This window comes from Musca autumnalis, unplaced genomic scaffold (genome assembly GCF_047663935.1).
Source record: "Musca autumnalis isolate F117 unplaced genomic scaffold, ASM4766393v1 scaffold_2, whole genome shotgun sequence".
Classification (NCBI taxonomy): domain Eukaryota; kingdom Metazoa; phylum Arthropoda; class Insecta; order Diptera; family Muscidae; genus Musca; species Musca autumnalis.
In genome coordinates, this window is record NW_027411755.1 from 150,057,441 (window position 1) to 150,073,496 (window position 16,056).

A 16,056-nucleotide genomic window follows, 5' to 3' on the forward strand; every position below is an offset into this window, starting at 1 on the left:
CAAAAAGGTGGTAGGTGTCGATCTGCATCTCTTGGGTCTTCTCCAGGATTTGCCGCAGGGTAAATATCTGGTCAATGGTGGACTTGCCAGGTCTAAAGCCGCATTGGTATGGTCCAATTATCTCGTTGACCATAGGCTTTAGTCGTTCGCACAATATCCCTGACCCGATCTTGTAGGCAATAGGGAGTAGACTTATGCCCCTATAGTTAGAGCATACAGTCTTATCTCCCTTCTTGTGGACGGGGCACAGGATACTCAGGTTCCAATCGTCGGGTACTCGTTCTTCCTGCCAGATGGTGCTAACTAGCTGATGAATACACCTTATCAGCGTGTCGCCTCCGGTTTTGAACAGCTCGGCTGGTAAGCCATCGGCCCCTGCTGCCTTATTATTCTTCAGCCGATTTATTGCTGTCTTTACCTTATCTTGGCTGGGCGGTATACATTCAATACCATCTTCTGGGATTGGGACTGTGGTATCTTCGTCGTCTTCGCTACTATTGGATACCAGCAGATTGGAGAAATGTTCCTTCCATATCCTGAGCACGCTATCTGTATCAGTTACCAGATTACCTTGCTGGTCTCTACAGGAGGATGTGCCTGTACCAAAGCCATCAGTCTGATGCTTGACTCTTTGGTAGAATTTTCGGACTTCATTCTGGCTCCTGTACATCTCGATTTTTTCACACTGCCGCTTTTCCATCTCTCTCTTTTTCCTGCGGAAAAGACGTTTCTCCTCTCTCCTTTTCTCCCTGTATCTCTCTCGTGCGCTACGCGTTGCTACGGATTGTAAAGTAGCCTTATATGCCGCATTTTTCTCTTCGGTGGCAGCACGACACTCCTCATCATACCATGGATTCCTTGGTGGAGGTCTCTGGTATCCAAGTATGGATTTTGCGGCTGTTTGCATGGAGTGGGCAATGCTTTGCCATTGCGCTGATATGTTATCGGGATGAGGAGTGCTTTGATTAAGCAATTGGGCTAGTTGAGTGGAATATGCTGTGGCTATCTGTTGTGATTGCAGCTTACCGATGTCTAACTTTCGTGTTGTGTCTGTTCGTACTTTGTTTGCTACGTTTAAGCGGGTGCGTACCTTTGCTGCAACAAGGTAGTGGTCCGAATCAATGTTTGCGCCTCGGAACGATCGTACATCCAACATGCTCGATGAATGTCTTCCATCTATCACAACATGATCAATTTGGTTTCTTGTTTTCTAATCTGGAGACAGCCAGGTGCCCTTATGAATATCGAGATGATTAAATCTGGTACTGCTAACTACCATGTTTTTTGCAGCTGCAAAGTCTATCAGCCTCATACCATTGTCAGATGTTTCACTGTGGAGACTGAATTTCCCGACTGTTGGGCCAAAGATATTCTCCTTTGCAATTTTGGCATTAAAATCGCCTAGAATGATTTTAATGTCATGGGCAGGGCAACGGTCATATGTTTCTTCTAAGCGCTCGTAAAATATATCTTTGGTCTGTTCGTCCTTTTCTTCAGTGGGAGCATGAGCGCAAATAAAGCTGATGTTGAAGAATTTAGCTTTTATTCGAATTGCAGCAAGTCTTTCATTCACTGGGGTGAAGCTGGATACCAGATGTTTTAGTCTCCGACTAACTACGAATCCACAACCAAACTCATGCTTTACGTCATGGCAGCTATAATACAGTGCGTCACCTTTAGGTGTTGTTGTGACGCCTTTCCCAATCCATCGTATTTCTTGTATGGCAGTAATGTCGGTCTTGTACTTTTCAAGTACGTCTGCCAATGCGAAGACTGCACCTTCTCTATAAAGAGTGCGAACATTCCAGGTGCAGATTCGCAGATCATGGTCCTTAAAACGTTTGCGGGGTTCGTCAACTTTAGAGGGGTTTGTTTTTCTTTTCTTTCGTTTTTTCATAGTAGGCTGTTTTTTCTAGGGGAGGGTTACTAACCCGACGCCCAAACCCAAGTTTTTAACGTTCTTATGGGTGAACGCGCGGCACATGTTAGCTCACTACCTTTAACGGGTGTTAAAGGCAGTTCCCCAGGTGACACCACGGGGAGGTCAGTGTCCACTTGAGATGAAAGAGGGACCAAGATAAATCCTGGGCTTTGCCATGTTAAAACCGGTCAGGACCGTTGCTTGGTATCTTCCATCCCCTACGCCATAGGTAGTATATTAGGTTTAAAATATCAAGGCCGCGGTCGAACCCGATTAGCTTACGAAACAATCCAAAAAAAACCAATTCGACTAAGTACGGAAAACAATAAGGAGAAAGACTAGGATAAGAAGATGAGAAATGTCTAGGTAAGAAGGAAATGTTAACAAATTAACCGAGGCACTAGTAAGGTGATTCGAAGGAAGTTGTCCCCTTCGAAAAAAGTTCCTATCCAAAAGCCATACACAAACCAAGCTAATCGTTGATAAAATGAAAAGAAAGATGCAAGCAGTGACATTGGCAGATAATGAGTACTCGACAGAAGATGTACACAAAATCTATTATCAAATAAGCCAACATGAGTTAATCACCATACCAGATCTTCCCGGCCCTACTTTAAAGGAAAGTGGACTATATTACTTCCAAGCAGGAAGGAGTTGTCAGAACTTGCTTGAAATTTGCGTATAGCGCGGCAAACCCGACAGGGCAAGCTATGAAGTACCAACATCGTATCGCTCGATAAGTTGAACCTCATTTTTACTCAAGACAATGGAAGACACAGGGACAATTTGATAAAAAGTGTGATTCCAAATGATATTGTTAAAAACAAACAACATGCATACGTTAAAGAGAGATCTGTGAAACCCGCATTAAATGAGGTAGTACACTAAATATAGAGAACCTTTGAAAATAAGATAAGATATACGCACTCGCTGTATGCATCGACATCGAAGGTGCTTTCAACAACGTCAGCAATGGAACTCTGATCCAGTCCTTAAGCGAGTTTCTGGTTGACCGAGTCCTGAGGAAACATATGCTAAGGTACAAATGGATAAGTTTCGCGCATGACGTAACAATAAGATACAAAATTGGTCAAGGAACGCCGCACGGGGATCTAATCACCTCTACTGTGGGTTGCCACCATAAATAGTCTATTAATGACCTTTAGCGAAAAAGGGTTAGAACCAGTCTTTGGAAAAGGAAAGCACGTCAATGGAAGAAGATAAAACTTCCGTTACAAAGTAGGTTGGCGTAGATGGTCAAACAACGGAGATATCGCAAAAGTCGGTAGTGCGTCCCATTTTTCTATTTTTTGTAATCACACTCAGGTCGCAATTTTCACGAAATTTTGGTGGTTGATAGGGAGAGGAGCATATTGAGTATGGTGATAGTCGGATAGTATACAAGAGTCGGAATGGGCAAAAAACTTATGTGGACAAAAGTTCAAAGTTTTATTCTAATGCGAATATCTCCGCTTCTAGTAGGCGAATTCCAAAAGAAAAACCCGTCAATGGATGAGAAAATATCACCTATATTATGATGACAAATAAGTTGGTTCAAACAACGGAGATATCGCAAAAGTCGGTAGTGCGTCCCATTTTCTATTTTTTGTAATCACACTACAGGTCGCAATTTTCACGAAATTTTGGTGGTTGATAGGGAGAGGAGCATATTGAGTTTGGTGATAGTCGGATGGTATACAAGAGTCGGAATGGGCAAAAAACTTATGTGGACAAAAATTCAAAGTTTTATTCTAATGCGAATATCTCCGCTTCTAGTAGGCGAATTCCAAAAGAAAAGCCCGTCAATGGATGAGAAAATATTACCTATATTATGATGACAAATAAGTTGGTTCACATCCCACTTTTCCATTTTATGCCCCACACCACACTGTGGTAGTGGTAGTGCATTTATATGTAACATGCATAAGGAAAAGAGAGAGACCCATAGTTCCTTCTAGGGATATGCATAGAATCACTTTCTGAGTCCGTTCGCAACGTTCAGGTCGCATTTATTGTCCGATTTGGCTGAAAATTGGGGAAGATTATTTTTGTTTAGCCGTCAGAAGAACGCTATTGCTTTTAGTGAAAATCGGTTCAGATTTGGATATAGCTCCCACATATATTTTCTGCCGGTTTGAAGTATTTAAAGCATAAAACACGCTATATCAGTCCAATTTTGACGCAATTTGGAAAGTGTGACCGAATTTGATCTATAAACAAATTTGCCAAATTATATCGAAATCGGTTCAGATTTGGATATAGCTCACATATATATTTTCGACCGATTTGAGGTATTTGATGCACCAAACACGCTGTATCTGTCCAATTTTGATGAAATTTGGAACCATCTGTGCTTTAAATTAATACAGAATTTTAGAGTTATTGCAAAAGGCGCTAAGCTATCACAACTTTAATATTGATATTGATAATATGTTATGTTTTTACTTTCATGACAAATACCTCTGCTTCTATTTGGTGTATTAAAGACATGTAAAACGCTAATCAAGAAGACCAGCAAAGCTTTCAATCAGTACCAAGTAGATGTCGACAGTAGCCAAATATAATATTTAATATTCGGGTAATGACCTTCACCTCTCACTTTACGACTCAAGCATTTTGTTCAGCCAATTTACGGCGCCGCTATATGGGGGGTATACCTAAACCTGGACCTATGTCCACAATTTTTGGTGTTCCAATGGGAAGCTTCTGTACCATTAGGAACTCCTATTGTCAAGTTACAGCCAATTCGGGCTCAAAATGAAGATAAAATCCTTAAAATACCTGAAATCGGTTGGTACCGCTATATAGGGGATATAAGAAAAGCGGACCCATCATGGGTTTGGTTTCATATTCATGTATTGTCATCCAAATCTGAAAAGTCTGCAAAGTTTTATTTCAATTGGTCAACTGCAACTGTGTTAAAATGAGTTACTAGGTTTTAACTAAACAGACAACAAAGCAAGTTAAATAAAACACAGTAAAAACCTATTTCTTATCTTAATTTATAAAACATTGACATTTCCCCATAGTTATATTTTATAATTATAATTCTAATTACATTATTTTAACTCAGTAACTGTTTCCCTTTTGTATCCCACTTTACGTTACATTACCATTATGAAATATGTAGTTTCCTAATTATGTAGCCTCCCAATAGAAAGTGGTGCATGCATGGATGAATGCATGGCGGGGACCGCATAAAGAGAAAGAGAAATAAATTAAGCAATTTAAGACCTCCAGCACGCAACTTTTAATAGTTATGCGAGTTGCACATGAATATTTAGATCACGTGAAGCTATGGGGCCAACTATCTACCACTTCAGTTTTCTTTTATAACGCGGGGGTACTAATGATGGGGTATCCTATACATACTACGTACATATTTGCTGCTGATTTTGTCCTCAAACATTGGTGTTTGTGGAATCCAAAACAAAAAAACGCACACACAATCTGTAAAACGTTGCGTTGGTGGAAGAGCTGAAATATGCAGCAGAATATACAAATACTCGTTGAATAGTTTTGTTGTTGTTGTTGCTGTTGTCAGCCACTACAGCTTTAGAATGTTTATGTTGCATAAATATGCATGTATGGATATGCCACCACCCGTGCACATGATCTCGCCAACCATATAAAACCATAAACGTTGTGCACGTGTCGCTCATCAATTCCTGGTACGGCATTCACGGTGATGCACCTCCACTAATATAATTTTCGTCAGTGTGGGGCAAACAGCGTTGGTACTCACCACTGCCATCAACATCGTCATCCAGTGCTAATCTAACACATGGTTTACCCAACAGCGCCAGCAGCAGTTTTCGTTCCCACATTTGTACGCATTCATGTTCTTCTTCTTCTTATGGTTGGGTATATAAGAGCAGAAAAATTATCATCACCATATATATTTACGTACAATAAAAGGTTCTTGGTGGCATCTTGTTCTGCTTCGCCTTTTTTGCTGGATTCCATATGTGTAATCGAGAGTCATGTGTTGAGAAAAAGAAATTTAATATTGATATACTCGCACATACAGTGACTTTATAGTAAAGGTCAAGACGTACAACAATAAGGATGACATATCAATTATCGTATAGTATTACGCTCGAAATGTCATAAGAAACGCCCAGCCAAACATCCAAATCAACACCCAAGCCGAATAACCATGGAGACAAGGTAATACTCGGGCGTGGCGTGATATTTGGAGGGTATAATTAAATTTGTCATTCCGTTTGTAACAAACTGAAATATTCGTCGGAGTCCCCATAAAGTATACACATTCTTGATCAGCATAAAATGCTAAGTCGTGTTCGGCTGTTTGTCCGTCCGTTTGTCTGCTGAAATCAAGATACAGCTCGAAATTTGTAAGATACAGCTTTGTAATTTGGTATAGAAGTTTACATTACTCCTACGATGTTTGGTATTCTAATGAGCTATATAGGTCCACGTTTTGATGTAGCCCCTATAGAACGGAACCACCCGAAATGGCTGAAATTTGGTACTAAGTCTTCGTTGGGGGTATAAAACTTTCCTCCAGAAATTTTAAGGTTGTGGCCTCAATATTCCACCAAAATGGCTGCAATTTGGTATTTGGGCTTCATTTGGGGTATTAAACGTTCCATATGAAATTTGTCTGTATAGGTCCACGCCTTAGTATAGCCCCCATAGAACGGCACAACCCCATTTCCGGTATTTTGAAGGTTTTGGCCTCAATATTCCACCGAATTGGCTGAAATTTGATATTTGGTATTCATTTGGGGTAGTTAACGCCTTCATATAGCCCCTATACAACGGTGCCACCCGATATTCATTATTTTGAAGGTTTTAGGCTCATTATCACACCGATGTAGCTGAAATTGTATTAATAACATTTATTTTCTTGTTTTATTTAGGAAAGTATCTTAAACATTTTAAAAACTTCTTCATTTTCCTATTTTAAGAATGGTTTTTACGACGTCTAAGATAAATTTCTAAATAACAAAGGTAAAAAGGTATCAGTCGGCTTTGCCGACAGAGATACCCTCAGCCTGTGTAAATTGAAACAATTTCTTCCCAAAAAACTTATGTATTTAGGGGTTTCAAGATTTTGGGCGTATGATTAAAAAATTATGATTAGGATTAAAGTTCAAAAGGTTTGCGGAGTAGGTACGTAAGGGAATAGACCGACATAGACCATAGGGGTGTCATAGGGGGTTTTTACACCCTTCGGGCTGTTTTCTCAAGAAGCATGGACTTGCCCCTGAAAAAAACTTTTACCATCGTAATTGCGGCAGCGAATGCAAGTTGCTTCAACAAAAATCAAAGTGATTCGATAGCAGGTCTTAAAGTGAACTTATCCGAAATTTTGTGTGGCATATCTGTGATCTATATCTGGTAGATATATTAGGATGTGCAAAGTTTGGACCAAATCGGTCACTCCCTTCAATAGATATCGTGCGAACAAATTTTCCGAACATTTTTGAAGTTTTGTGGGAGGGGTACCTGAAGGAGTGGATCGATATGGCTTTTCTTCGAACTTAAACTAAGCAGGTCCTAAACTGAACTTTTCCGAAATTTTATGTGGGAGGTAGTGGACCGATTGAGTCCATATTGGAACCTCATCTAAGTCTGGTAGAAATGTGCAATGTATGGACCAAATCGGTTACTCCCTTCAAGAGTTAGAGTGCGCACAAATGTTCCGAACATTTCCGAACTTTTGTGGGGGAGGTACCCGAAGGAGTGAACCGATATAACCCATCTTCGAACTTAAACTAAGTTTGGACAAAATATTACGAAAGCTAAATTTTGGACCCAATCGGTTGATCCGTTCGAGGGTTATCGTGCGCTCCAGCCAGCCAGACAGACGGACGGACATGGCTAAATCAACTCCAAATTTTCTGAAACACATTTCGTCCAAACATACTTGGGGTCTAAAATGATTATAAAAACGCTAATTATTTTACCGCGAGCAATTGCTACTAAAAAGTTATCTGGAAGTGGCTTGAACATTTTTAGGTGATTTTTCTTCTTTGGAATTTCTCGTAACTCGTGTTTTAGTAGATGGATTTTCATGGGGAATGATTTATTGGATCCGAAACGTAAAAAACTTAAATGTACAATCAAGTACGAGGAATTCGAATGACAATTGTAAAAATTAGGCCCGAAAAATATGATTTTTAGAAAAGTTTCACAAAATTTCCGTATTTGGATGCAGATTTCTATGGAGCTGTGTAGACTACATTCACGACACATATATCAAACAACTCAGAATTGCGAGTTCTACAATCCTATATACGATTTTTTGAAAAACCTGTTTGCGGAATGAAATTAGTAGAAAATGTCAAAAAACATTGTAAATCTGGCTTCAAAATGTAATGAAAAGTAATACATTAGTGAGATGCTCCTTGTTTAGTTTGCTTCTGCTTTTACTTTGACAGGAACATCGGGAAAAGTTTGGTTTATTCACAAATCACAAGAAAACAAAAAAAGACACGTTGGCTTCAACCCATTTTTACCTATTTTTTAACATAAATGTAGCCACAGCTTCCACCCAAATTAACTTCTGATGCCAATATTATTTGACACGTCCAGAAAACATCTCATTTTAGCCAAAAACATTTAGTTTGTATAATATACAATCACAAGTCGCGTGTTCTAAAAGGGTAAACCTTGGCTTCAACTATGTTAAATTTTCAAAAATATTGGTGATATACCCTCGTTAGCATAATAGCCCAGTCAAAATAGACATGCGTTTAAGGGGGAAATAGCAAATATTCCCACAGAGCTGAATTTTGGTGGAGAGCTAGGGTCCACCATTAGAAGCGACGTCCCAAAAATCCCCATCGATCCCATGTGTGCAAAACAAGTTATTCGGGGTCAAAGGTCATTTTTGGAGACATTATTCAGTTTTTTAATTTTTCTCAAGAACGGTAAGACTTAGCAAAAGCCGACTAAAGTAAAAGTTGTAGATTTAATAATTGTCTACAAGAATGGTCTTTATGATTTTTAAAAAAGACTTACCATTTTCGATATATCGCGATCTAAAGTCAAATAAAAAATTAGCCGGTTAAGTACATTATAAGGCAGACCCGGTTTCTTCGCTTATTTTAACCGGTTCGTCTGAATATGTGCATATTTCCCTTATACGTGGATAAAAATCATGTATTTTTTTAGAACAGCTATATCTCAAGAATGGTTACTTCTAGGAAAAAACAAGTAAGAAAAGTCTATAGTCGGACGGAGCCGACCATGGGATACCCTATACCACTATCCCTGGACAATCGCTCTCCACGGAACTTATTTTCAATAATTGTGAAAATTTAATTATCAAATATCACAGATGTATATTATAATACTTTTGACCAAAACCAAAAAGTTATGTAGCATGACAAAGACATTTTTGTAGCAGGAAAGGAAAATTTAGTTCACACAAACTAAAATGTAATGAAACCCACTTATGTAGTACTACACCTTCCGTTGTTTAACCGCTACGTTATTGAAATTTTTACCAATTTCACACAAAAGTTTCAGTCCATTTAACCCGCTAAGTATTATCTGATCTTCACGTTGGTTTGTACGCTTCTTCTTCATCATAAACACAAACTTTGTTCAAATTTTTGCGGGTTATTATTTTGACCTACAGAGCCGCTACAAAATTGGTTAAAATTTTGTTTTTGCTCCATTTCATCCCCTGAACATTTCACGATCATCACCAAAAACTAATCATTTCTATTCTGGCCCGAACCCAACCTCCTTAAAAAATTCGTTACAATCGGTCCATAATTGCGGCCTTAAGTTTGTTTACAATTTTTAATGGACGGACACACATCGCTAAATCGCTTTATCTCGTCGAGATATGAATTTTGGCATACCAAATATGGGGTCTATTAGGAATATTTCGTGTTGTTACATAAACTTTTGGAGAGACAATATGTAGCATGGGATAAAAATGTGGTTCTCTACACAGAACCCATTATATATTATGCAGTAGGCCCGTTATCTAGCAAACACTTTATTGCAATTTACATCAGAGGATAGGTCAGTAGTTTTTTCCCATATGTAGGCTACTTAGCGAAATATATATATCCTCAAGGAATTAAAATATCGAACAAAAATAAAATTTTTATATTTCTTACAAAAGTAATGGTCCATTTCACCCGCTAAAGAATATCAGATCATCATTCAAAATTGTAGGCATCTTTTTTGACCTATACTCTTACCCGGTGCAAAATTTCGTGACTATTGATGTATAATTGCGACTTCTAGAGAGTTTATTATTACACTACAAACAAATAACGGAATGTATTAGGCTGTAACTCTGTTATCTGATCATGCACACCAAAATAATTGGCATCAATTGAAAGGTCAAGCGTTCCATTTTCAAGTATATCTCACTTGTCCGGAATGTCACTTCCAGGAATTAAGATATAAGCTGTATATTTAAAATTTTCACAATTTTCACACAAAAGTTTTGGTCCATTTAACCCTCTAAATATTATCCTATCGCCATCTCAAATTGCAAGCTTTTCCTTTATGATACACTCTTACCTTATTTAAAATTACGCGTTGATCGGACTATTATTGAGACCTACAGAGCCGCTAGAAAATTGTATAAATATTATGTTTTTGGTCCATTTCACCCGCTAAATATTTCACGATCATCACCAATAAGAATAGGGATCTATTCTGATCTGAACCCGACCTCCATACAAAATTTCGTGATGATCGGTCCATAATTGCGGCCTGGAGCGTGTTTAAAATTTATAATGGACAGACGGACGGACGGACGGACGGACACACATCTCAAAATCGCTTTATCTCGTCGAGATATGAAGATTGGTATACCACATTGGGGGTCTCCGACGAATATTTCGCGGTGTTACATGAATTCTTACCAAAACAAACTTATAATACCCTTTTCCACATTGTGGTATAGGGTATAATTATACAGATCAAACTTGTAGATAATTTTTCTATCTACCATAATTACTTTAGTCACTTTTTGATTAGATCAACCGTTTTCAAAAAATAAATCCGAAAACCTAAAAACCCTTAAAATTTGACTTTTGACCCCGAATAACTTTTTTTGCACATATGGGATCGATGGGGACTTTTAGGACGTTGCTTCTAATGGCAAACCCTAGCTCTCCACCAAAATTCAGCTCATTGGGAATTTTTGCTATTTCAATGTCTATTTTGACTGGGCTATAAATGCTGAGGGTACAACAACACAACAAATGTTAAAAAACAATTATTTCTTTAAATATTTTTGGTAAAATAACAAATGTTTCACATTGGTATAAAGGAAAAATTGTATTGACAAATGTTAAAAAATTAAGAAAAAATAGTAATTATTCGAATCCCACTACCCAATAGGACTTAAATTTTTGTAAATAATTGTAGTTTAATACAAAAAAAAAAATCAAGAAAATAGATGAGTACAATCATTGTTAAAATTGATTTTAAATATTACTCAAACATTTTTCTATTTTTTTTAGATAGCTGATAATTCTTTTTTTTAATTGGACCAGTTACTCATGTATTCTTTGCAATGTTAAAAAACAATTATTTCTTTAAATATTTTTGGTAAAATAACAAATGTTTCACATTGGTATAAAGGAAAAATTGTATTGACAAATGTTAAAAAATTAAGAAAAAATAGTAATTATTCGAATCCCACTACCCAATAGGACTTAAATTTTTGTAAATAATTGTAGTTTAATACAAAAAAAATCAAGAAAATCGAAAAGTACAATCATTGTTAAAATTGATTTTAAATATTACTCAAACATTTTTCTATTTTTTTTAGATAGCTGATAATTTTTTTTTTTTAATTGGACCAGTTACTCATATTTTTGCACACAGTTTTTACAGAATTCGACTTTTTCACGGCGCGATATCTTTGGAATATTTAGTGACAAAAAATCTGAAAATATACTAAAATGTTTTGCTAATAAGCAGCTTCACCACAGCAAAAAATAAAGGAAATCAAAACCCTCATTTTGAAATACAGACCGATATCACTCAGAAATCCCCATATATTCTTGATCAGCATAAAATGCTAAGTTGGTATAACAGTGCCCGCCTGTCCATCCGTCTGTCTGTTAAAATCAAGATACAGCTAGCAATTTTGATAGCTGCACCACAATGTGGAAAGGGTATTATAAGTTGGTTTTTCCGAAAATTTTTTTAACACCGCGAAATATTCGTCGTAGACCCTACATGTGGTATACCAAAATTCATATTTGGACTATCAGGCATGTCACAGATTCCGATCGGAATGGTTTCAATTCCGCAATTTCATTTCGATCGTTTTTGTTTTAGCTTCTTCAGATTCCGATCGATTTGGTGAATTTCGGATTTCTCATTATTTAGCATAAATATGGCAACATTAGACGAAAAAGAATCCAAACAAAAACCATATGATTAGAAAACACTGTAGAAGCGGGTATTGTGAAAATATTTTGTTTAAAGAAAGTTTTGTTTTTGTGCGAAAAGAAAGCTAATTTTTACAAAATGCCCGGTGTTTCTATATTTTCTGTAATTGAGGCGCAAAGTAATCAACATAAAATATTAAACATTAATTGCGAAACTCCTTGTTTGAGTTATTTTTTTCTTTTGTTTTTTTTTTGTATCTTCGCTTTATGTTATCATTCGTAATGCCAGATTGTGTAGTTTTTGCAAACGAATAATCTTTGTTCGAAGAAAAAAATCGATTTTCACGAAAAAGTTATGTGGCAACACCTTGTTAACAAGTGGTTTCGTTGATTGAGAAATAATGAAAATTTGCTAAATTTTAAATTAAAATGATAAAACAAATATGAAAATAAATGTGATTTTGTTAATAAAACAATATTTTTATTATTTTTAAGTGTTTTTGGAGTGTTTTAAAGTGACATGTTTTCAAAAAAATGCAACTCCACTTGAGAAACCAAAAGTGGTTTCATTCCGAAGAAATTTTTCGTTTTTCGTTTTCTGAAGAAGCTAAATTCGGAATCAATTCCACTTTCGATCGGAATCGGTTTCTGTGACATGCCTGTATATAAAGCGATTTAGCGATATGTGTCCGTCCGACCATTAAACATTGTAATCAAAATCCAGGCCGCAATTATGGACCAATCGTCCGAAACTTTGTATGGAGGTCAGCTTCAGACACATATTGTTATTTGTGATGATAGTGAAATTATTAGGGGGTAAAATGGACCAAAAACAACATGTTTATCCGATTTTGTAGCGTATCTGTAGCGCGCAATAATAGTCTGATTAGCGCGAAATTTTTTTAATATGGTTTGAGTTCATGACAGATAACAAGCTTGCAATTTAACGTAATAATCATATAATACTTAGCGGGTTAATTGGACCAAAACTTTTGTGTGAAAATTGGTCAAATTTTTAGTCATTATGATTATATCGTTTTTTTTTCTTGGAGGACACTTTTCGCCAACTTGAGTTATATTTGGAAGACGAACTGTTTACCTTTCCATAAATATTAATTATGTTGATGTATGTGGTCAGATAACAGAGTAAGAGCCTAATATATACAGGGATTTCACAGTTTTAATTGAGGTTGCAGTTATAGTACGATACTGACAAAATTTTGCACAATGTAAGAGTGTTGGTCACGGAAGATACTAGTATTTAGCTGGTGAATTTGACCATAACGTTGTGGGAAAAGTATACAAATCTAATTTATGCACCATATTTTAATTCTGGTTTAATTTCCGACAAGTTACCCAGCAAAAAAGTCATTACTAAGTAATGACTTTATTCAGTAAAATTTGGCTGCAGTAACTATTTACAAATATACCGTAAAAGTCATTATATTTACATGGGGATGTCATAGGAAGGAAGTACTTCCTTAAATATGTTTTTTAAGTACATATTTAACGACATACCGACAGTCGAAAAGAAGCTAAAAAGCATAGTTATATTTTTAGAAAAAAAATTGTGGTGGAATTATATTCAAATTCAACAATACACATTTTTTTGTTATTTTCTTTTCATTCGATACCTGCTAGTTTTGAACACACGAACTTCTGATTTGAAGCCAAATACACTACACACTAGGCCACTCGCACGAACAACAAGGGTTGGTTTAACTCATCCATGTACATCAACATGTTTTTGTAATTTTGTAAACAAAAAACACCCATGCCGACGCTGAGCTTTGAACACACAACTCTAGAATTTGTAGTCGGACACACTAGCTCTGTGCCACCATACTCATTACTTAGTATGTAAGTAGTAAGTAAGGAAGTAACTAGTTATTTATAAACTGTTATATATATACTGCCTGATAATGTGGAGTGTAATAAGCACTCATTACCCGGTAATGCAAGAAGTAATAAGCGAAACTTGAAAACCCACTCTTATAAAACAAAACAAGTAAAAATGGGCTACAGTCCGACCCTGCATGTGATACTCTACACCACTTCCCCTGGGCATTAGAAATGTTGGAGCAGTGAAAATTCTCTACAACATTTTTTTAGTCCTTGCGGTTTCCATGCAAAATCTTGAAAACCTAAAAAACCCTAAAAATGTGAACTTTGACCGCGATTTATTTAAAAATTCCTTCGTCGATTTTTTTTTATTCATCTATGAACATTGTATATTCAGAATCTGCAAAAACTTCCCAGGTGTAAACCCCTTCCATAAAAAGATGGTTCAGACGCAAGGTGATTTTAGACAGTAATTCCTTTATCTAACTGTTTTTGGATTTTTTTCATCTATGTACATTGCTGTTTCAGAAAGAGATGGATGCTACAGTCGTCATATTGTCCCAATTTGAACTTCTATATCTCAAAAATGGTAAAACCTAACAAAATATCATAAAGGTCAATCTTGTGGAAAATTTTCACCGCTACAATGCTCTTATCCCATTTAAATGGGACTTGCAGTTTCCAAGCAAAATCGTGAAAACCTAAAAAACCCTATAAATGGGAACTTTGACCGCGATTTATTTAAAAATTTCTTCGTCAATTTTTTTTTCTTCATCTATGAACATTGTATATTCATAATCTGCAAAAACTTCCCAGGTGTAAACCCCTTCCATAAAAAGTTGGTTCAGACGCAACGTGATTTTAGACAGTAATTCCTTTATCTAACTGCTACATTGATATTATTTGCATCAAATGAGAGGTCAAGAGTAGTTTTTCAAGTTTAGTTTTCGTAAGACTACCATTGCGACCTATAGAGCAGCTACAAAATTGGATAAAAATTTTATTTTTGGTCCATTTCACCCCGTAAATACTTCACGATCATCGCCATAAACTATAGGGATCTATTTTTGAATTAACCACCAACATGTTTGTATCCAAAAAAATAAACATGAGTGCAAGTGATTCCGGACTGCATCTTTCTTTGTTACAAAAAAGGAATTGAATCATGATTGCAAGTGACTATATCTTATTACGTGAAAGAAGTCATGATTTTTACAAGGGCGTGATTAATCATTTGCACAACTTCATATAAGAATAAAGCTATTTTTTAAGAATAAAAGCTAATTTTCTATAGAAATGAAATATCCTATTTGATTTTGTTTTTGCTCCCTATCGCGTTTTTTTTTTCAAGAGTTCCTTTTCAAAATATAACTTATTGCGTGCTACTGATCAGCTCCAAAATCGGCCTGGAGTTTGATTATAATATATACTTGTTCCACAAACATCCGAGGCGGGACAAGGGAGACTTCTCTCATATCAATGAGTGCACTCCGATTCATATTAGCTCAATGATATGAGACCTACTGTTCATCGCCGAGTCTGAACGGCATGTCTTAAGACACCACTTGGCTGAAATACTCAGGGAATGTCGCCAACAGAACTGAGGGGTATATAGCCACCGTTAAAAATTGTTGATGTTGCCTGGCCGGGGAATCGAACCCACGACCTTCAACGTGCAAGGCGTGTGTGCATACCATTGCACCACTGTGGAGTATCTATATCTGTAAAATTTTTATGAAATTTTTGAAAATGTGACAAATGACATAATGTGATTATATCGCAGTGTGACTATATCCCAGCGGCTGTAACAATTAGACTAATGACCACATTTTAAGTCTACGAAAAATCTTAAGAAAAAGCTCAAGAGAAGCAAATCGATACTTGCCATATTTTCTATATGGACTATATAGCTACTACTTTCCTACAAGCAGACTATTAAAAAAA